We start from the raw sequence: 22,186 nt of genomic DNA, 5'->3' as shown, positions 1-22,186 counted from the left end.
GTGTCAGATCAGAATTCTGGAAGACTTGAATCCTGTCACAGCTCAGCTGATGGCTCCATCCTGGGTATGCCCTCCACACACACACACCCCATGCCCACTCCCACCAGCAACCTCACTCTCCTGCTTTTACAACAATGGACAAAGCTGGGTCCCCAAACCCCTGCATTGTCACTGACTTTCCCCACGGAGGAGGCCCCATCCATGACCAAACAATATGGTCTTCTCTCAGGGTAATTCCAGGGGCTCCTAGGGACTGAGGACATGGTATAGGAGAGGCTTCTTCTGGCTGGGTGGGTGGAGGAGGTAGCAGAGACCCTGGGGTCAGTATAGGGAATTTAATCCCTGAAAAAGGGCCTCACAGGTTCCCTTTGGGCTCCCTCAACCCTTCAGCCAAGTCCAGGCAGTTGGGGGAGAGGCACCTGTCCTATTTAGCTTCTCCAGTGCAGCAAAGCCTGAAAATCTGGTGGCCACTCTCAGGTGGCTCTGGCTATGGAGCTGAGAGTCCTCTGCAGCAGAGAGTGATAGACCTGAAATTTTTTTTAATTTTATTTTAATCGTTGTTCAAGTACAGTTTTCTCCCTTTTACTCCCAATCCAGCCCCCTCTCCCAACCCTCCCCCCTTCCCTCCCATTACCACCCTCCCCCTAGTTTTTGTCCATGTGTCCTTTAAGTTTGTTCCCGTGAACCCTTCCCAATGTCCCCTGAAATTCACTCTTCTCTCCCCTGTGGTCACTGTCAGCCTGTCCCCTATTTCAGTGTCTTTGGTTATATTTTGCTTGTTTCTTTGTTTTGTTGTTTAGATTCCTGTTAAAGGTGAGATCATATGGTATTTGTCTTTCACTGCCTGGCTTGTTTCACTTAGCATAATGCTTTCCAGCTCCATCCAAGCTGTTGAGAAGGGTAGGAGCTCCTTCTTTCTTTCTGCTGCATAGAATTCCATTGTGTAAATGTACCATAGTTTTTTGATCCAGTCATTTACTGATGGGCATCTTGGTTGCTTCCAGCATCTAGCTATTGTAAATTGTGCTGCTATGAACATTGGGATGCATAGGTTCTTTTGGATTGGTGTTTTAGTATTCTTAGGATAGAGTCCCAGCAGTGGAATTGCAGGGTCAAAAGGCAGATCCATTTTTAGTTTTCTGAGGAAGTTCCATACTGCTTTCCATAGTGGTTGTACCAGTCTGCAGTCCCACCAACAGTGCACTAGGGACCCCTTTTCTCCACAACCTCTCCAACACTTGTTGCTTTGTTTATGATGGCCATTCTGACTGGTGTGAAGTGGTATCTCATCGTGGTTTTAATTTGCATCTCTCTGATAGCTAGCGATATTGAACATTGTTTCATGTGTCTTTGGATTTTCTGTATAGTCAATTAATATTTGACAAAGGAGGCAGCAACATAAAATGGAGTAAAAATAACCTCTTCAACAAATGGTGTTGGGAGAACTGGACAGCTACATGCAAAAAAATGAAGCTTGAGCACCAACTTACACCATATACAAAAATAAATTCAAGGTGGATAAAAGACTTAAATATAAAATGTGACACCATTAAAGTCCTAGAGGAGAACATAGGTAGGAAAATCTCAGATATTTCATGAAGAAACTTTTTTACTGACTTGTCCCCTAGAGCAAGGGACATAAAGGAAAGAATAAACAAATGGGACCTCATCAAAATTAAAAGCTTCTGCACAGCTAAAGAAAACAGTATCAAAATTAAAAGAGAACCAACTGTATGGGAAAACATATTTGCCAATGATACCTCAGACAAGGGTTTAATCTCCAAAATATATAAAGAACTTACACGACTGCACTCTAAGAAGACAAGGAATTCAATTAAAAAATGGGCAAAGGACTTGAACAGGCACTTCTCCAAGGAGGACATACAGAAGACCTGAAATGTTTATACTTTCACAAGGAGTGGAAACTAGAAAGAAGCCAAATGCTTGTGCCCCAAGTCTGTGTTAGGAAACAATAACCATGGCCATTCCTGCAGTCCAGGTGTCCTTGCTGATCAACAAATAGCTAAGGTCGTAAAGCCATTTTATTAACCCAGATGTGGGCTGGGCATTAGGGGTGGGAGGAGTGAAAGAGAGGAGCAGTGTGCTTATGATCTTCAAAGCCCCCTTTAAAGCGTCAGTGTGGCTCGATTAACAGGACACATGGGCTATCCCTCCTGCTTGCTGGGGATAGTCAATGTTTGCCTGCACTAGATGCTCCTCTTGCTGCAGCCAGCAATGCATGTTCAGCTCTGGCTCCAAGTCATTTATTTGACATTCACTTATTACCAGGAAGCTGTGTTCATGCCTTTAAAAGAAAAAAAAGACATGGGTGGAGACATTTATTTGTTACAACAAAAACCAGAAAAGGTATGAATAATGGTGCCTGTAGGAACCCTAGCTTATAGGGGCTGAGAGAGGCAGAGCTATGCCTCCTCATTTTCAATGTGCTTGCAGATCACCTGGACGTCTGGTTGCAATGCTGGTTCAGGAGGTGATTTTTAATGTGGTCTCCAGTGATCCTAAGGCCACCGTTCTGTGGAGAACACTTTGAGGAGCAAGCATTATCTTAATACAAGGTCTTCACAAGTGCTGTTCCTTCCCACAGGAAGTGTGTCCTCTGTGGGGCACAGCATAAGTGCTCCTTAAATCATAGCCAAGGATATACATAGAGAAAGTCTGTAAGTAGTTATTGGCAATGCCAATAATCAATACCTGAGAACTAGCTTTATTTTATAAGGTTTTACTTTCAGGGTTGACCTATGGGTGTTGGGACAATTGTTGGTGACATTAGGTCCCTCTCTTTTCCTCAGACCGTTGGACCAAGGGCTCCTCTGGGGTGACTTGGGTCAGAATGGGACCCAAGTTTCTCTGCCTACATGTAATGTTGGTGAGGGGGAATGTAGTGCTCTACATGACACCTAGGGGCAGCATGAAGAACACCGGTGTTTGCAGCTAAGCATCCTGGCAGACAAAAAGAGGCCATGCTCACCTGGGTGCTTGCTTACAATGCAGATTCCTGGGCTCCACCTCCATTCTGCCTCACCAAGATCCCAGGGGCAGCTAGCTGGGAGTCCTTCTGCATGCTGGATTTTGAGCCTTGCTTTCTGCTCAGGAAGCCAGGGAAGACCTTGGTTGGAGCAGGAATAGCAAGGAGGCATCTACCTATAGGCAGTTCCTCAATAGAAAGAAATCCTGACACATTTGTACTTTTCCCCATGGCACACACACCTGCTCTCTAAGCACTTGCTGGGCTCCAGCTAAGGAGTTACTTATTCTTTCCTGATGGTGGGGTGACAAAAGCTGTTTTCTCTGGGAAATGCCACACACACTGCATCAGCAGCCCCTTTCCTGGAGCTTTAAGATGAGGCAAGAGTTGATGGTCCCACCTTAAACATGCCACATACCTTAAAAATATGGAGGCATTTCTACAAACTGCACCCAAATAAGCAACAAAGTAGGGAGCATCATGCTGACAAGAAAACTCCAGCTTCTCAGTGGAGTGATCCAGTGGACAAATGCTGGGAGGCCTCTCCATGGCGGCTGACCTGCCTAGAAGTGGTGTGTGACCAGCTTGTGATGAATGCTGTCGGCAAAGAGCCGCAGAAAATCTAGGCGAGGCCTCCTGGCTGCATGAGAGACTGGGTGCTCTGCTCTACATCTAAGGTGTTTTCCACACTCTCAGGAAAGCCTGGTCCCCATTTTCCCCCACGAACATATTTGGGAATTGTGCTAGGATCAGAAAAGTTCCTGTGGATTTCTAGAGTTTTAAGGATCTGAAAATCCTGCAGCTGGCTGGGAGCCAAGGCTGATTACTTTAAATGCAGAAAAGCATGCATCTGAGCATCTGGCCTAGGAATTGACTAATCTGTCTATAGTGTAATTGGTTCTGGAAGACCTGAAAGACAAATTGAGGCTGGCGAGTGTAAATAGAAGAAAAGGTGGCAGAAGGGGAGCCAGATGGATGAGCTCAGACATGAAACACACAAACAAAAGCTGCTTCGGAGAACAGAGGATCTTATTTGCATCTGGGCCCAGAACCGGACTGGCATGAGGGGCTTCCTCGGCCTGGAAGCATCTACACCCAGTGTCTGGCCCCCAGCACAGAGCCTGCCCCCAAATAGCAGGAACCCAAATCAGCTTTCGCTCAGTCACGCAATCCCTGTGCACATTGTGACAGGTAGGCCTAAACTGCCCTTGTTAGGGGATCAGACAAACAAATCATTAAAAAAAGTCTCAGTTCCTTAGAGAATTTAGGCTCAATGCTGAAACAGAGGTGTGAGCAGAGCAAACATCAGAGGAAGCTGATGTAGTGGTTGCTGTATGCAACTCTTCTGAGGCAGAGCATCTTGCATGTGGCAGGCCATCTGAGCACATTGGTGACAAGGATGCCTGGGTTGGTGTACAGACATCTCCTCACCTGATGAAGCCTTCGTGCAGCCAGGAGGAAACCAGGAGTTCCAAAGGTCATTTGTCAGGGGAAGTCAAACAGGCATGGCTTCTATCTTTACCCAACAAATACTTATAATGAAAAATAAAATTTTCATTTGCTAACAAACACTGAAAACATTTTCTAAGAATATCCCAAAGAGCCCGAGACAGACCATCCACTCAGCCAGGTGCATTGAACAGCACAGCAGCGAACAATTACGCTGCTCCTTTTGAAGCTGAGATGTGTGACCCACCCAGTTAAGCCTCCTGCAGTCTCCTTCTGATGGCCCCTGCTTTAGGACATCCTCTCCACATTTGTCATCACAGCTGTGTGTTCTGTGTCTGCTTTCTTTTGCAGTTTGCACCTGTGCCACCACACTTCATGCTTCCAAAATGAAAAATCAAACTGCCAGTTTTCATCTCTTTGGGGGAAATTAGTTTTGTTTCTCTCATAACTCATAAGGAAACTTCAGGCTGTAAACAAACAATTAATTAGCAGCACCAGAAGTCCATGAACTTCAGGTCCTGAGGTTACTGAGGGAGATTTGGCAACTATGATTTTGGGAAGGGGAGGTAGACACCTTCAGAGGGGGTGTGAAGTGCAGGTTATTTAACCATTTTCAGGTGAAGGAAGGGTGGCGACGCAATTGCCAAGTGTGGCCCCAGTCCATGCCAGTTGTCACAGGGCAATTATTAAGAGCACCCTCTCACTCTAAAGAGTCCCAGTTTGGATGATAAATAACATCATGACTCTAATGATAGTGAAAATGAAATAAGGAGCAAAAGCTTGTTATGTGGAAGAAACCAGATAAGAAAAGACTGAATATCACATGATTCTTGTACATGAACTATCCACAACAGGCAAACACATAGAGACAGGAAGCAGGTTCATGATTGCCAGGGGTGAGGGTGCATGGGGAGAAATGGGAAGTGACTATGAGAGGGTAAGCGATTTCTTCTGGGGGCAAGAAAAATGTCCTAAAGGTGATTGTGGTGATGGTGGCAAGATTCTGTGAATGCACTAAAAACCGTTGAATTGAAATTGTGTGCTATGTGAATTATAGCTCAATAAGCAGCTATATTAAAACAAAAGTTTAAAAGAGTTCAGCCACAGAAATAGAAAGGAAAAACAAAAAAGCTTGTGCTTTCTGCCATTGAGCACTCCAGAAAAAGGCTGATTGTTCTGTTTTGAGGGGTGTGGTGACTCTTGTTGGCCTCTGGAGGGCCCCTTGCACACAGCTCCTGCAAGTTCACTAGCCTGGTTGGAGCAAGGAAAACAGTGGGAGGTTCCCCAGGGTCATTGTTTAGAATTGAGGTATGCTGAATGGCCTTTAAATGGTAGAGGGTGTCAGTGGTGGGGGACCAGCATCCTCAAGGTGGAGACAGGCAGGTGTGCTTAGGAGCAACAATCATTGGCTGGAGGGAAGGTGGCAGAAGGTCCTGAGTGAGACCTATTCCAACTAAGTCATGTCCATTGTCAGTGGGTCCCCATTTAGCAGGGAAGGGAGAGGATACAGTGTGAAGGTGGAGGTAGGTGTGGGGGTAGGAGTTTGTCCTCCAGAGGAATTAAGCCCCTTATCCACATGTAGCCCAGAGTGGGGATAGGATCGCCCACTCAGGTCAGGAACTCTAGGAAGGGAAAGACAACCATGAAGCGTTCACCTGACAGGATTACCACTCAGCCCAAGTCCTTTGAAAGAGATTATGGGACCTAGAGACCGCCCCCATTCCCAATCCATCTACCAGCACTGGGATCCCCATTCAGGGGAAGGGAGTTGAGCTTGAAATCTGTGGAAAGACTGAAAATTTGTTTTATACATTTTTATATCCTCAACCCCAGAGAAGGGTCTCAGCAGGGGCTTTTTGGGTGGATGCATGAATGGGTGGGTGGGTGGACAGCCCACACAGGGGTCACCGAGCTGAAAAGGCTACCAGTACAGTGCAGTATCCCAGCCCAAGGCCAAGGCACTGGGTCTAGGCCACCAACAGAGGGTGCTCTGTGCCTGAAAGAGCAAGGCCCAGGGCCAGAGAGGTAGATGATGCAGGGGTGACAGGGGTCTAGGCTCATTGCAGACCAAAGGCAGAGATGGGGTGTCCTAACCTAGGAGCTGGGGAAGGCACTGCACCCCAGTGATAACGCACTTGGGGAGGGGAGGAGACAGACCTGTTCTCCTGTGTGGGCCTTTCGTCGGCATTAGGAAAGGAAAGCCTAGCCCTTGGGGGAGGGTAGGATCGATGTGACCTTTGTTCATCACTCTGTCCCGAGGTGTCCCACACAATGACTGGCACAGGGAAGGCACACAATAAGTGATTCTAGGATGGGATGAATGAAGGAATGAATGAATGAATGAAAACTAGGAAAACTAGATCTGAGATGTGCCATATTATTCTTAGGCTACATCTGAATACATATATTCTTTGGCTATATCTCTGGCCTTTGTCTGGTCTGTCTGGTACAAGAGTCACACATAAATTCCCATAAACCACCCAGTGGTCTTTCCACTGGGCAGAGTTGAGTACTGACAATGGTGAACCTAACTAGCTTCACAAGGAGGAAGATCTGTGGGGATCCCCACCCCTCCAAACCATGTGCATGAACACAGGGCAGACAATGCGAAGAAAGAACAGCGTGGAAACACAGAGCACAGCCCTCCACAGAGGCCAGTGTGTTAGACCACAGTGACAGTGTCCGTTTGACACTTGGAGACCCAGATGGGGTTGTTGGGCTTAGAGGTGAGTCCAGCAATGAGTGACATGGAGCTGGAAATCTGCGACTGAGCAGCTCATCAGGTTGCTTCCAGCTTTTTTACATCTGTATGTCTACTTTTTCCTTCAAAGCAAGGTCTTAGCTTCACTGTCTTTTTTTTTCTTTAATCAGGGTCAGGAAACTTGCCAAGAAAAAGGCAGTTAGAACTGGGCATAAGGGCCAGCAAAAGGAGTCACGGTGCCACCCCCAGGGAAGGGGAAAGGGATGCTCACAAACCCGCCCTAACCCTGAGCCCCTGTCCACAACAGTCTCATCTCCTGGGAGGTCAGTCTGGAAGGTTTCTTTTTCCTTGTGGGTTTGCTGTTCCTGTAAGCTCAAGCTGTTGAACGTACTTGTGAACTCATTATTCTTTGTTTTAGATTCTCTTGAGATGAACTCCACAGAATCTTAGGATTTTATAACTAAAGAGAAAAAGGATAAGAACGTCAAAGTCTGTTTCTTTACTTAGAGTTAGAGGAAGAGGTGTCTGGTGACTTAACTCCAACCCCAACACACAGACGATCTCTCTGTCTCTCTCTGTGTTTCTGTCTCTCTTGGGTCTCTGTCTCTCTCTCTCTCACACACATACACATGGAAAGAAAACTGTAGTAAGTATGAACTTGCCCTGTGTTAAACAGCAACAAAAGGACATCACTCTGGCATCTTGTTAATGGCTGCTCAGCCCACGTCAAGAGGGCTAGCTGAGTCCAATGGCTGGAGGCCCCAGTGGGACCCTGTCAGCTTTTTGCCAGTGAGTATGGAGTCCCAACCATGAGGTGCCTTCCTGCTCCTGGAGAACTTGGGAATAGTTCTTAGAGTGAAACTAGAAAAATCCACACATAAAAGATGAGAGAAGCCATGTGTGGGAATTGTCGGTCAAATGTGACCAAAGAAATTGGAATCATCTAAAACTCAGGGTGACCCATGAGGAAACTGGCCTGTGATGATCAGATGGTGAGCAGGGTCCTGCTGGTGCTGCTTGCAGAAGGGCAGTAGACTCCCCGGGTGACTGTGAGGCCTGAGGCCCCCTGGGAAGAGCAGAGGTCGGGAAGCCAAGCTGGCTGTGCACCCCCAGTGGGAGGGAGGTGCTCCTCGATATCCTGGAACTGCCCAGCCAGACTGTCCCTGGAGTCAGGCTAGGAGAAGGGGGTCCCTCTCAGTGCCTGAGCTGGGTGACCTTTCTAAAGATGGACTGCTGCCAGCATTGGATTGTCTGCCCTGGGGCTCTGCCTGCAGAGGGTGGGTACACTGCGCTGGTGGTGGCCTCCCTTTCTCTGTTACATTTCTCATTGTTAACCTCTTACTCTGGGGGTGGAGACAGGTGGAATGTAACTAGTAAGAGAGAATCCAAGACAAAGAGTGTGGTCCCCATTTCCTAGGGAAGCCTTCACAAATTATCATAAGCTTGGTGGTCTAAACAACAATCATGTATTCTCTCAGGGTTCTGGGGCCCTAAGAGAATCAAGTCCTAAATCAAGCTGTCATCAGGGCCATGCTCCCTTTGAGGGCTCTAGAGGAGAATCCTTGTTTTCCTCTTCCAGCTTCTGGTGACTCTGATGTTCCCTGGCTTGTAGCCACATCACTCTAGTCTCTGTCTCCATCTTCATATGGCCCCTTCTCCTGTGTGTTTTGATCTCAAACCTCCACCTGCTTCTCTCATTAGGAACCTGTTGGTGGATTTAGAACCACTCTGAATCTGAGATGCTTTCATCTCATGAACCTAAGCTTAGTTACATCTGCAAAGACACTTTTCCCAGATCATATTCACAGGTTCTGGGGATTAGGACTTGGACATATCTTTTGGGGGATCACAGTTGAACCAACCACACTGGCTCATATTAGGTTCCCGAGCCTACCATGTGGTGTCAGCTTCTGGGGGCGAGGAGACTTTCTCAGGGGCAGTCAACCTATGGGACCTCCTGGGGCAAACTGCTTCCACCAAGGAATCCCTTTACTATCTAAACTTGCTCTCATATTAAAGCAATTCCCCTGAATAATTCAGTTTTGTAATTTCACCTGAAAAGCACCTGTGAGGGTCTAACTAACCCTGAGCCTCCTCTCAGTCTTGAGGACCACATCACTGAACACACAGGACCTACTTGAACAAAGAGCGTGGGGAACTTCTCTCTCTGCAGTCACCACCTCAACACCTAGAAAGAAGGTTCTAGAGAAGATTGGATGTAGAGTCAAAAGAGACCAGTCTGAACTCATTCATAAAAGCCACAGTTTTATCACCTTTTTCTCAAGAGGAACATAAAGAGAGTTTGCCTGATGCTGCCCAAACTGGATTTACCTTCTTCTTTGGTGGTCAGCCCTGGAAGTAAAGGTTGGTTCCTCGGGGCATAACAAACACCATCCTGGCTTATGTGCAGGGAAGCACTGAAGGGGCTGGCTGCAATAGAACTGTCTGGATCTCGTGGAAGGTCAGGTGAGAATCGGACTAAAATAAATGTGGTGGAATTAGGAATGAGAGTCCCAGGATGTCTTTAATTGTGCAGCATGGGTGGAATGGAATGCTATCCAGGTCAGTTGAGATTCCTGATGGATTATATGATCCTGTTTCATGGAGAAATAGTAGATGCATAATTACTAGGGCCAAAATGATGAATGAGAAAATAAAGTAAATAGCAGGGAATCAGGTGTGAGTGGCTTTATCAGCTGAGAGTCCTCCTCAGATTCAGTCGAGGAAGCTGAAGCCCGTATAAAGAAGGGCTGAGAGGAGATGGTAGTGACTATTGCACTTCAGAAGGCTGTTTGTCCCCGTGGTAGAACAGAGCCTGTGAACACTGTGGACATCATTGTGATCAATAAAGTGATCTCACTACCTCATATTTTGGAAAAGTACAGATCCATAGGATAGGCTTTTGTCCTACATGAATAAACAAGGCAAATATAAAATACAGATGCTCTGTGAGTATGTAAATATCCATAATTTACACCTTGGGTTACTGATGAAAAGGCAGCTATTGTGTCTGATGTGTAGTGTATGTCCAGGAGCAGGACTCTGTTAGAATTTGTAAAATTAAACAGATTCCTAAGAGGGGGTCAAAATTTCATCATGGTGAGATATTTGATGGAGCTGGCATACTAACACAAACTGTTGATAATCTTGATTAGTGAGTGGTCTTTGGGATGTTGGTCATTAATATTCTTATAGTTGAAACAGAATGATAATTTTTATGTTGTTAGTTATGGTTAAATTCCATGTGAGAATAATAGTATTATATACTGTATTTAAGTATTGTTTTGTGATTAGTTTTGTATGTTTTTCTTCAAAACTTTCACTTATTTATGGTAGGCTAGGGTTGATTGTAAGTGGTGGAATTGGATGTGGTATTGCAATGAATTTTGGCAAATCTTTTTTAGATGTGATAGTTTCTGAAACTTATTTGGGGAGAATGCTCACGAGTTTTGGTTACACAACAGCTATGGCTGCTGAAGGACATGCCCTGAGGTCAGAGTTTCTGCTATCATTGTCTTAAGGATGTTTCCTTTGGGGCTGTTGATGGAAGTGATGGTAGTTTTATATATTTTGAAAAATGATGATATGGAATTTGCATTTAAGTTTAATGGATGAGAGTGCTGAGTGATTAATGGTCTAGAAACTCTGGGGATTTTTTTTGTGAGGAGGCTATAAGCATCACTGCATTATATCAGTATGGGACTTGACTGGTTTATTATTCTTTTATGGTTATACCAAAACTAATTGGAGGCCAATTGTTCTATTTTTTTTAAAGATTTTATTTATTTATTTATTTTAGAGAGGGAAGAGAGGGAAAGAGAGAGAGAGAGAGATATCAATGTACGGTTGCTGAGGGTTATGGCCTGCAACCCAGAAATGTACCCTGGCTGGGAATCGAACCTGGGACACTTTGGTTCCCAGCCCGCGCTCAATCCACTGAGCTATGCCAGCCAGGGTGCCAATTGTTCTATTTAATACTAGAAAAATAAGATAATCTTCAATAGATGGAGACATATAAGAATAGCCCAATTACATCTACAATATGTTAGTATAGGTGCTAAACAATGGTGCAATATAAAATGGGATTATGGTCATGGAGAAAGCAGACAATGAAAAAAGCAGAGCTGATCATTCCATGGAAGCCTGTGGCTATGAAAAACGTTGAGCTATCAACTCCATCTGAAGTTGTATAAGATGTTTCACAATATTCTGAGGATTGCAGTAATGTGAAATAAATTCCTAGAGAAAGCGTAATGCACAGGGCTTAAAGTACTGGTTTGTGATTTCCTTTTATCACTGTGGTGAGCTCAGGTGCTGGAGACTCTGCAAGCTAACAGAACTGCAGTATTAAGAAGGGGCATTTCCAGGGGACTGAGAGGGTGAATGCCTGGGGGTCGTTAACAGCCACCTAATTTGGATGTTGGGGCTAGGCTTGGATGGCAAAGAGCTCAGAGGAAACTGGAATAAAAGGAAGCTTAAATGATAAATAGGAATATTCCTTATCAGAGTCCTTGTTGGACAGTTGGTGTGTGGTAGCCCCGAAATGTGCTTTCTCCAATGATGTCCATCAACACTGGTGTGTGGTCAGTCTCTTGGGTAATAATAAGGGTTATTATTTAACTAAAGAATAGGAATGTTGAGTTAAAGTGGGATCAGAGGACCAGACCAGATGTCACCAACTGGGTTGAGAGGGCTAATACACGGGCAGGTCCCAGCCTTGGGGCAGCTGCCAAGCTCTGACCGAACAGCTCCAAGAGTGCCTGGGAAGCCTGGAACAGACATGGGAAGGGTACCACCACTTAGAGGTTCAGCCCTTAGACTACAAAATCAGCTGGGTTGGAATCTTGGATCTACCTCTGATCAAGTGTATGATTGTGGGCAAGTTTCTTAGCCTCTCTAAGCTTCATCTGAAAATGGGTGGTTGTGAAGACTGTAAAATTTCCAGGTAAACTGCTTAACATTTTACTCCTTAGCTGGCTACTCAGTATGTGTGTTAAGTAAATGCTGGTTTTGGTTCTTATTCGGAGGAAGGAAAGTCACTGATCATACCCCTTTATCTGACCCCTCGAAGCTCAGGACTAATGGGCTGGAAAAAGAATTGTGAAACAGTTACCTCTGCCCCATTAATTCCTCCCCTTTCTAGCTTACTTGTTGTTGCAAATATTTTTTCTTCAGTCACTCAGAGACACAGATTTTCTCTTGATTATCAAATTTATGTAAAATGCAAGGTACTTACTATAAGGAGCCAGGGAAAGGAAGTTATTAGAAAACACTCTGCCTTGTTTCCTAACAATAGATCTGGATAACCGGAAGAATTTCTGACTATTGCCTTCTCAGTCTGCAGCTCTCTTACTGTGTCCTCTGAACAGGAGCTAATTTTATTCAAACAAAACTGCCCAGTGTGGCATGTGGAACTTCTGATGACCTGCCTCTCCTCACCTTCCACACAATCCTGTGGGAATTGACCTGCCCTGCTTCCTCGGACCCCCGTCTTCTCCAAGGAGGGCAAGGGTGTGTTGTGTCCTGTTAAGCAGTGTACACTGTAAAGTTCCCTGGGCACGGAGAATAAAGGGACTTGGGAGGAGGCAGCAAGTGGGAGAGATTTTTTTTTATCCTCACCTGAGGACATACTTATTGATTTTAGAGAGAGAACAGAAGAGAGGTAGGGAGAGAATCCTCAACGTGGGAGAGAAACATCCATCATTGCCTCTGTACTGGGTTGACCCAGGGACTGAACCCACAACCTAGGTATGTACTCTGACTGGAAATCAAACCTAGATCTTTCAGTTTACAGGATGTGTCTCTAACCCAGCCTTGCCAGCCAGGACAGAATGCAGGAGAGATTTCATGGGTGTGGCGGACATTGCTTGGAGGAAGATCAGAACACCATTCCAAGTGAGGCACCAGCAGAAACAGAGGCTCTGAGGGCAGGGTGACAGTGCAAGTTTTGTAAAGCACAGTGGGTTCATATTGGGGTTCAGCAAATGAGACTTAGCAACATCAAGTGTGGCTGAAGGCCTGGATGGGAATGATGGACAGGAATGCACCTGGGAGGGTTTGGGTGGAGCCGGGGAAGGCTGTGAGAAAGCAGAGGTGTGGAGATGCTGGGGTCCCTGCTGCATGCTGGAGCCAGTCTGGGAGCAAGGAAATGAGTCAGCAGAGGCCCCTGGGCCAGTGGGCAGAATGCACCTCTGAAGTGAGAGCCCTGGCTTTCACAGACAGGGATGCCTTATTCAAAAACTGTTTGCTTAGGGAGCCATGGGCAACTGCATTTGAAAGGCTGCTCCCTGGCTTGTTGACAGGCATCAGTCTGTCTACCAGGAGCAAAGATGCCTACAGCTCAGCCACAGGCTTTTTGGTGGTTATGTGAGATTAGGCTGAACTTCTCACTCCCTCATCTGTCTCCTAAGGAAACTGAGAGGATTACCTGGCTCACCTTTCCTAAGCTCTCTGTAGACCTGCTACAGAATGTACCAGAGACCACTGTAATCGTGATGCTGTGTTTTGAATTTACATGGCTATTTTCTCTCGAAAACCTTAGGCAGTCTTTTTGATGATGGAGTAGATTTTCTTACAGTGTAGTTTAACTTTCATTTCCTTGTCTCCAAAGACTCTGTACTTGGGGTCTTAATTGGGATCACTTACTCATTACCCATGTTGTTAGTCTTTTTATTATTGAGTTACAGGAGTTCTTGACAAGTTCTAAGTATAAATCCTTTGTCAGATATATAGGGCAAATTTTCCCTCCATCTATAGCTTACTTATTACTTTTTCAATAGTGTTTTTGATAAGCAGCTGAATTTTATAAAGTTCAATTTATCAATTGGTTAGTGTTCTGTGTCTCATCTAAGTAATTTTTGCCTATTTTAAGCTTGCAAAGGTATTCTTCTATGCATACTTCTAGAACCTTTATAGTTTTGGCTTTTCCATTTAGGTGTATAACCCATAATTAATTTGGGGGTATGAAGTAACATCGGAATTTATTTTGTCCATATGGACATCTAGCTGTTTACCACCATTGGTTGGAAAGACTTTCCTTTCCCCCACTGAACTGCTTGGACAGTTGTAGTGAATACAAATTGACTATATAATCGTGCATCTGTTTCTAGACTATATCTCATTACATCTATGTATAAATATATCCTTCTGCCAATGCCATGTTCTCTTAATTAATGTACCTTTATATTAGCCTTTGAAATCTTGTTCAGAATTGGTGTTACTTTATGGCTAATTTATAGTAACTTTTGAATCTTGTTCAAAATTGTTTGGCTATTTTAAGTCCTTTGCACTTCTTTATAAATTTCAGAGTGAGCTTACAAATTTCTACAATAAAATCCTCCTTGGATTTGAATGGGATTGCAATAAATCTGTGGATTTATTGAGCTTGGGGAGACTTGAAGTCATAACAATATTGCCTTTCAATTTATGGACATGGTATATGTTTCTTTCTTTTACTAAAAAATATTTATTTATTTTTAGTGAGAGAGGAAGGGAGAAAGAGAGGGAGAGAAACATCAGTGTGTGGTTGCCTCTCACATGCCCCCCATGGGGGACCTGGCCTGCAACCCAGGCATGTGCCCCAAACTGGGAATCAAACCCAAGACCCTTTGGTTCACAGGCCAGCACTAAATCCACTGAGCCACACCAGCCAGGGCTATGTTTATATTTATTTAATTTATCTCAGAGATATATGTAGTTTTCAGTGTAGAGGTCTTGAACATGTTTGTTAACTTTACATCTAATTTTATATTTTTGATGCAGTAGTAATGTGGCCTTATTAAATTTCATTTCTAACTGTTCATTGTTAATATATATATACATATGTACTAATTTATACATCTAATTTTTATATATTAACATTGTGTCTTACAGCCTTACTAAATTTGCTTATTATTAGCAACTTTTTCTGGTGGGAGGGTAAGATTCCTTGGGATTTTCTATGCATGCAATCATGTCAACTGTGAATAAAGAGATTTTTACTTCTTTCTAAACACTGTTACTTTCTTTTATTGTACTGTACTACTTTTCAGCACTAGTTGGAAAGACGTGGTGAGAGTGGAAATCCTTGCCTTATCCCCTGTTTCAAGAGAATCACTCAACTTTGTATCATTAATATGTTATCAGCTATAAATTTTTCAGAGATGTCTTTTATTAGATTGTCATGGGCTGAAGAGTGTTCTCTCACTTCCATTCATATGCTGAAAGCCTACCCTCTAGAACCTCAGAATGTGACTGTATTTGGAGACTGGGTCTTTAAAGATGTGATTCAGCTAAAATGAGGTTTTTAGAGTGGGCCAGTGTTCTTACTAGAAGAGGAAATAAGGACACAGGCATAGAGTGAAGACAACATGAAGACACAGAGAAAAGACAACCATCTACGAGCTAAAGAGAGAGGCCTGCAAGAAACCAGCCCTGCTGACACTTTGTCTTAGACTTCTGGTGCTCCAGAATTGTAAGAAAATAATCTCTGTCATTTAAGCTGCCTGACTGTGTTGCTATGCCATGGTAGTCCTAGCAAAATAATACATAGATGAGGAGTGCTTCTTATTACTGGTTTGCTGAGAGTGTACTTTTAAAAATTATGAACAGGTGTTGATTTTTGTCAATGCTTTTTTTTGCTTCTATTGAAATGACATTTCTATTTATTTTGTCAATAAGGTGAATTATATTAATTAATTATTAAAATAATAACCCAAACTTGCATTCCTGGAATAAACCCCAATTGGTCATGATGAGTTGTCCATTTACATGTTGCTGAGTTTGACTTGCTAATATTTTATCAAGGATTTTGTGTTTCTGTTTACAAGGAATATTGGTCTGTAATTATTTGTTTATTTATTTATGGTGATATTGTTATCTGGTTTTGATATCAGGGTGTATCATTCAAGGTTGAATCAGAGAAACAGAGCCAATAGGAGATATATGAAGAGATTTGGTGCAGGAAAATGCAATTGTGGGGGCAGACGAGGCAAGTGGGAAGCCCACAAGACCATCAGGAATGGATTTAATGCCACTGAATTAGACTATTAAAATGGTAAGTTTGGGGTTATGTGTATTTTGCCACAATAAAAACTAATAGATGCCAGTAAGGGCACTTCATTCTTTCCTTTATGGATGGAGGAAAGAAGGTGCAGGTGCCACGGAACTTGTTCACAGTTGTTCCAGGAAGGTGCAGAACTGGAATTTGCACACACAGAATGAGTTCAATTCAGTATGTTCTCTCCTTCCAAGATATGTGCTGCGGCCTTGTCATAATAGCATTAAGTTGTGGAAACAGGTTAAATGCCTAAAATGGCTCAGGTGTAGAGAACCCATTTAGTCATAAAGCCATTAAATTTATGGCTCAAGAATTTTTTTATACATCAAATAGAAAATTGGCATATACGAAACTGAACTTACACTATGACCACAGTTTTATGTTTTAAAATTGTCCATATGTTTAATTAAAGTATGTTTAAGCAAAAATAAATATGTGTTTATATTCAAATTATAATGAGGTTATTTTGGAATTATAAGATGAAGTTATTTTTTTCATAATTTTCCTAGTGTTTCTGTATTGGTTATCTAATTGCTGCTTAACAAATTATCCCCAAACTTATAACTTAAAAATTACACAATGAATATTTATTTTCTCTCACAGTTTCTGTGGGGTCAGAATCTGGGAGCAGCTTGACTAGGCAGTTGTGGCTTGTGATTTCAGTCATTTGTCAGCATTGGCTGCGGTCACTTGAAGGTGTAACTGGGTTTGGAGGATCTGCTTTCAATGTGTTTTACTCATGTGGTTGACAAGGGGGTTCCTCTCCACAAAAATCCTTCAGTGACTTAACAACATGTAGCTGATTTCCCCTAGAGTGCCTGCTACCCACAGGACCAAGTACCTGTAATGTCTTTTATGACCTAGCCTCAAATGTCACACATTGTCACTTCCACAGGACTATATAAGACACAGATGAATCCCAATCCATGGGAGGGAACTACACAAAGAATGGATTCCACGAGGTGAGCATCACCTTGGAGGCTGGCTACTACAGTTTCAAGCTTTTGAATGAACTATGTGGAAAAATGGAGTATCATGACTCAAGGGGTAGGTTCTAGAGCCAGGCTGCCTAGTTCAAATCCTAGTTCATCCACATACACTGGTATCATCAAATATCAAAATGTATGTAATCTGAGTAGGTACTTAACCAATATGTATCACACTCTCTTCATCTGTAAAATGAGAAGAAAAATTTTAACCAGCTTACAGGATTATGGTGAGCATTCAATGAGTTAATATATATGAGGCTTGGAATATAACATGGTCTAAAATAAGTGTTACATAAGTAATAGATATTATTATTTTTTTAATGTTAAAGTCAGAAAGCTGATTAGTGAAACAATTCTTTAACAGTTGGTAACATAGTATAATTCCAATCATGTAAAACATCTATTGATATATATGCATAAAAAGTTCATTATTTTGTTAATGTCATTGGTTTCTGGGTCATGGTATTATGAGGTGTGACTTAGTCCTTTTCTTTCTACTTTTGTGGCATGCATGTGTTCTGTTGAGAGAAGTATTTGTTTCATAATCAGAAAAATAATAAATTATTTTGTAAACATTCACTGTGTAACATCAAATACTCAACTGTTTCATTTGTTTACATCAATAAATAGGTAAACTCCCTACTTGGAAATGATCTAATTAAAATGTAAATAATAGTTATCTACATCTCAGACTTAAAAAAAAGATGCCATGTAACCAAATGCACGTCTGGCTGCTGGCCGCTTGAAAAACCAATACACTAGAGGCAGGTGCTGATGTAAAGGAAAGTGGTTTTATTCAGGTACCAGTAACCTGGAAGTTGGGAGGCTCTTGTCTCAAAGCCTACCTTAGTATCTTAGACATCTTGGCTAGTTGATGTAGGGGAACTGTGGGAAGATGGGAACTAAGGAATTGCTGGCGATGTGCTGTTTCTCAGCTCTGCTCTTGGGTTTTTCAATAGTATCTCCTGTATGCATCATCCTGTAGCTTCATTGCTCCATCAGCAGTTTCACCATTGATATCTAAGAACAGCACATACAAGCAGCACTTCTTCTGGTTCTGATAGAAGTCGCTGATGCTTGCCCAAATTCTTGTGGTCAGGGTCATTCCTTGGTTAAGCAGAAGCTGCAACTGCTGATGTCTACAAAGTACTTATAAGGAAACTTTTGATGCATGACTGTTTTATGAGTTTGTTAGTACATTTTATTCTAATTCCATTTTATGGTATGTCAGAGTAGTATAAAGTTTTTATTTCCTGTTACAATTCCCCACTGTCCATTCCTCTTCCATATCTATGGAGCTATTGATGTCCTCTGCATCTTCTGGGGGAGCGAAAAACTTTAGCTTGTTGTAAAGCAAAATCTTGTGATTTAAAATCATATATATATATATATTCAGATATGACTGTTAAGATACATTTTTCTGGCATGTAAAAAGCAAGTCATAGGAGGTTTAAAACAATGAAGACAAGAATTATGAAAAAAAGAATGGTTAAACCTAAATCAAACTGCGCTTAATAGTGACCTGAGTCCTTCTGGTACCCATGACAATAGACTCACAAACCAATCTCCAGTTCCCTCGGAGAGAGGGAAATCATGGTCCAGTGTTTGTTGAAGCCAGGTAGGTAGCCTGTTGCCTGACTTTGGTGATGCTTTTCTCTCCAAGTGGAGGTGTAAGCATTAGAGGAGTTGCTGGTCATGCAAACTCCTTGTTCAGCTAGTATGCAGTCTAAGGTAATTCGATGATCTAAGACAACTCTAGCTAGAGAGTCTAGAGATTTATAAATATTAGCAAGTAGTGGCAGCTTTATTGGCTATGGTGTCTAAAGTCTCGGAGAGATTCTGAGGTATATATGCCAAAGTGCCACTACTCCCCACCAGGGTCATAGAATACATCTAATGAAATTTATCACCATCTGGTGTTTCTCTGGGGGAGATCTCAGGCCATTTGGATGAACACTGTTTTTTCACCCTAGTGTCCCATCTGCCCAAACAGTTTTATTTACTTGCCTGTAGATCTCAGGAGGGAACAGTTCTCCTCTAGGTCCTCCTGAACAGGTTAAAAACATCTGGAGTTGGAGTGCATGTTCTGATGGGATCTGCAGGTGGAACTGCTGTCTTTCAGGAGAAAAGGTTGCTTGGGTGGACAATTTACAGAGCAAGCCCCTTACCAGCAATGGGACATTCAGGCAAATAGAGGAAGCTGTGTGATGACTTAAGTTCTCTAATTAGCATTCTAAAGGCTGGAGGGAGTCTTGTTGCTACATTGTCTTGTTACTCCTACAACTGAACTATTATGGGTTTTTAAAAATTTTAAAAACAATTTCGTGTCTGATACAGAGTATGTGGCTCTTATGTGTACTAAAGTCAATTAATTTGTTTCCCTCTGTAAACTGCATCTGAGGCTCCTGTGGGGAAATAACGCATGGTGGGAGGTGTCTAGAGGAGACCCTGGGCCTCCTCATTCATCATCTGAGTCACCACTCCATTTTGTAATCTGCCTGTGTGCTTATTTTTATTTATTTCTCTTCCCCATGCCTGTTGCTAGGCACCTGGGCTTTCTGCTTTGGTGACCTTCTACACCTGGTCTATTGTCCTTGCTCCAGTTTTGTCTGTGCATAAGTGAAAAATAAAGCTTTGAAGACAATGAAGTGAACTAGAGCTTAATGTCGATAAAACTACCCTAAAATTACCCTTATTTTTATCAGAGAGCCAAATTAAGACCAATTCATTTACTGCATAAAGTCCAGTTTCAATTTGGTCTAATTATTTGCATACATACAAATGGAAGAGCAAATGATTTATAGGCTCCCTTAAATGTGCTTTGTTGGAATCTTAGAAAGAATTTCCAAATTGAGCTTTAATTAGCGCCACAGGACAGAGAAGCAAAGCCATCCTGTTACCATTGAGCTTTGCCGGTGATTTACAACTTTGTGTTAGTTCCTCAAGTTCTCAAGGCTCCCCAAAATATTTTGAGGTTCTTTTTTGCAAACTCCCAGGAAAGCAATCTTCACTTCTTACCGGGCAAGGCTGCCATGAACCTTATGAATAAGCAAGATGCCAGGCCAAAAATCCAGGGGGCTTTTATTAGCTTCAGAGGCTATCTTTATACCTTAAAGCTTCTGCTGACATCCAGGGCTAGGCATGTCTCTCTCACACATGACACTCCAGTTAAAGTTTTGGTTAATAAAACCGCAATTGGAAACTGGCTTTATGAGTCCTGTTATGAAGAAATCAAATTTCTATTGGATTTAGCGAATAAATATATTGACATGGAAATAATGATAGCCACTCATTAAGAGTTTCTAAATTCCAAGGGGATCAGTTAAGGAGAAAAATACAAATGCCTCAATATTACTTATAAAAGTATAATTTACCAAATGGCTTTAAGGAAAAAGAAAAACCAAGTTTCTTTGTGCCTGAAACACAAAAAGGTTAAAAATTAGCAATATTTCCAACAAAAAGTTATAAAAACTGCAGTCATCTTCAGTACATTCTGTCCCATAGTCAATTTTTGTTTATGTTGATTATTTGCCAGTGTTTCTGTTAATCCATGTATTCCACAGAGTTCTAGTAATCCTCATCCAGTTCAAAATGATGATCTGAAAATTGTAACTTTCAAAAATATGTAATTTAAAATAAGTTAGAGTCCTTTCTATGGGTCTTTCTGAAAATGTAACGTATTTGTAAATGACATGGTATAGATCTTTATTGTGCAATAGACAAAGGAATTCGTTTTCCTGAAACTACCTCTTAAGATAACTTAAAGTAACAATTGAAAGTATATTGGAACTTTATAGACTCTTGAACATTTTTACATAATTTCTAGAACACCCATTTTAATAATAAATCAGTGTATACAAGTAGAACATAGTTATTATTTCTTTATTTGACAAAGCTTCCCATGTATGTTAAGGATATCAAATAGGGCTAATTGATTCAAAATTTCTTCATAGGGAGAAAGAACAAATCCCCACACCATTCCAGGGACCCATGGGAATGACCCAGAGCAACTTTAGGTCAATAAAAAGTCTCTTAAAATTTAAACCCTGGGAGGGCTGGACAAAAGATTACACATCATTATGAAACAGTATTAAATTATTTATTTACCCAGTGGGCTGGAATGGGAGTAAAGGACAGAAAAATGTACTTGAACAATGATTAAAATAAAATAAAAAAATTATTTATTTACCCAAAGTGACAATAAAGTATCAAACATAAAGACAGGCTAACAAAATTTTAGTTCCTAGGATAAAAAATATGTGTCGTTAAGTAATCAAGTATCTAATTAACACAATATAGCACATAATTATATTTTTTAAATATAGAATCTTTGCTTTCTAAGTAGATACAGGAAAAACTTTTTTCCTTTTAACACACTGAAAAGAACCAAACAAATTCTGTATTGGCTTGCTTTTGATATTTAGATTTATTTATCTAATTAAATTAATTATTCAGCTTAACTGTATAATTTCCTCTCAAGATCTCTCTTTACAAGCCTTCTTCAGTTTGCCAGACTCTGCAATGCACTTCCATCCTCTGCGACTGAAAGTCTTTCCACAACTTACACAGTCCCTTCTAGTTTGCTCCTTAAAATTCATTCAGAAATATCCCACTCTAGAACAAATTATTTTCTTTTTCTTCAACAAGTGTTTTCATACTTTATACTTTCCATTAGCAAACCATACAATTTCTTTCCAACTTAATTAGAATTCTTAGTTTTTGAAATCTTGATTTTTAGTGACAACTAAGAGTAAGTGATTGGCATTCTTTAGATTGATACTATTATGAATATATTGTATAACATTTAGAAACATGTTTCCATTGGCAAACACACTCACATTTCAAGAGACATACTTCAAATAAAGTACAAGATATATTCATTAACAGATCCAAATCCATTATCTAGCTTCTCTGCTATAAGAAGCTAAAGTAGGCAAACTCAGATTAATATTTTAGTATCCTATTATTTCAAATTCTCTAGATATTTAATAATTTTCATTATTTAATGCAGCAAAACTCCAAAG

The sequence above is a fragment of the Phyllostomus discolor genome, chromosome 2 (genome assembly GCF_004126475.2).
Source record: "Phyllostomus discolor isolate MPI-MPIP mPhyDis1 chromosome 2, mPhyDis1.pri.v3, whole genome shotgun sequence".
Taxonomy (NCBI): domain Eukaryota; kingdom Metazoa; phylum Chordata; class Mammalia; order Chiroptera; family Phyllostomidae; genus Phyllostomus; species Phyllostomus discolor.
Note: the sequence above shows the minus strand (reverse complement) of the source record.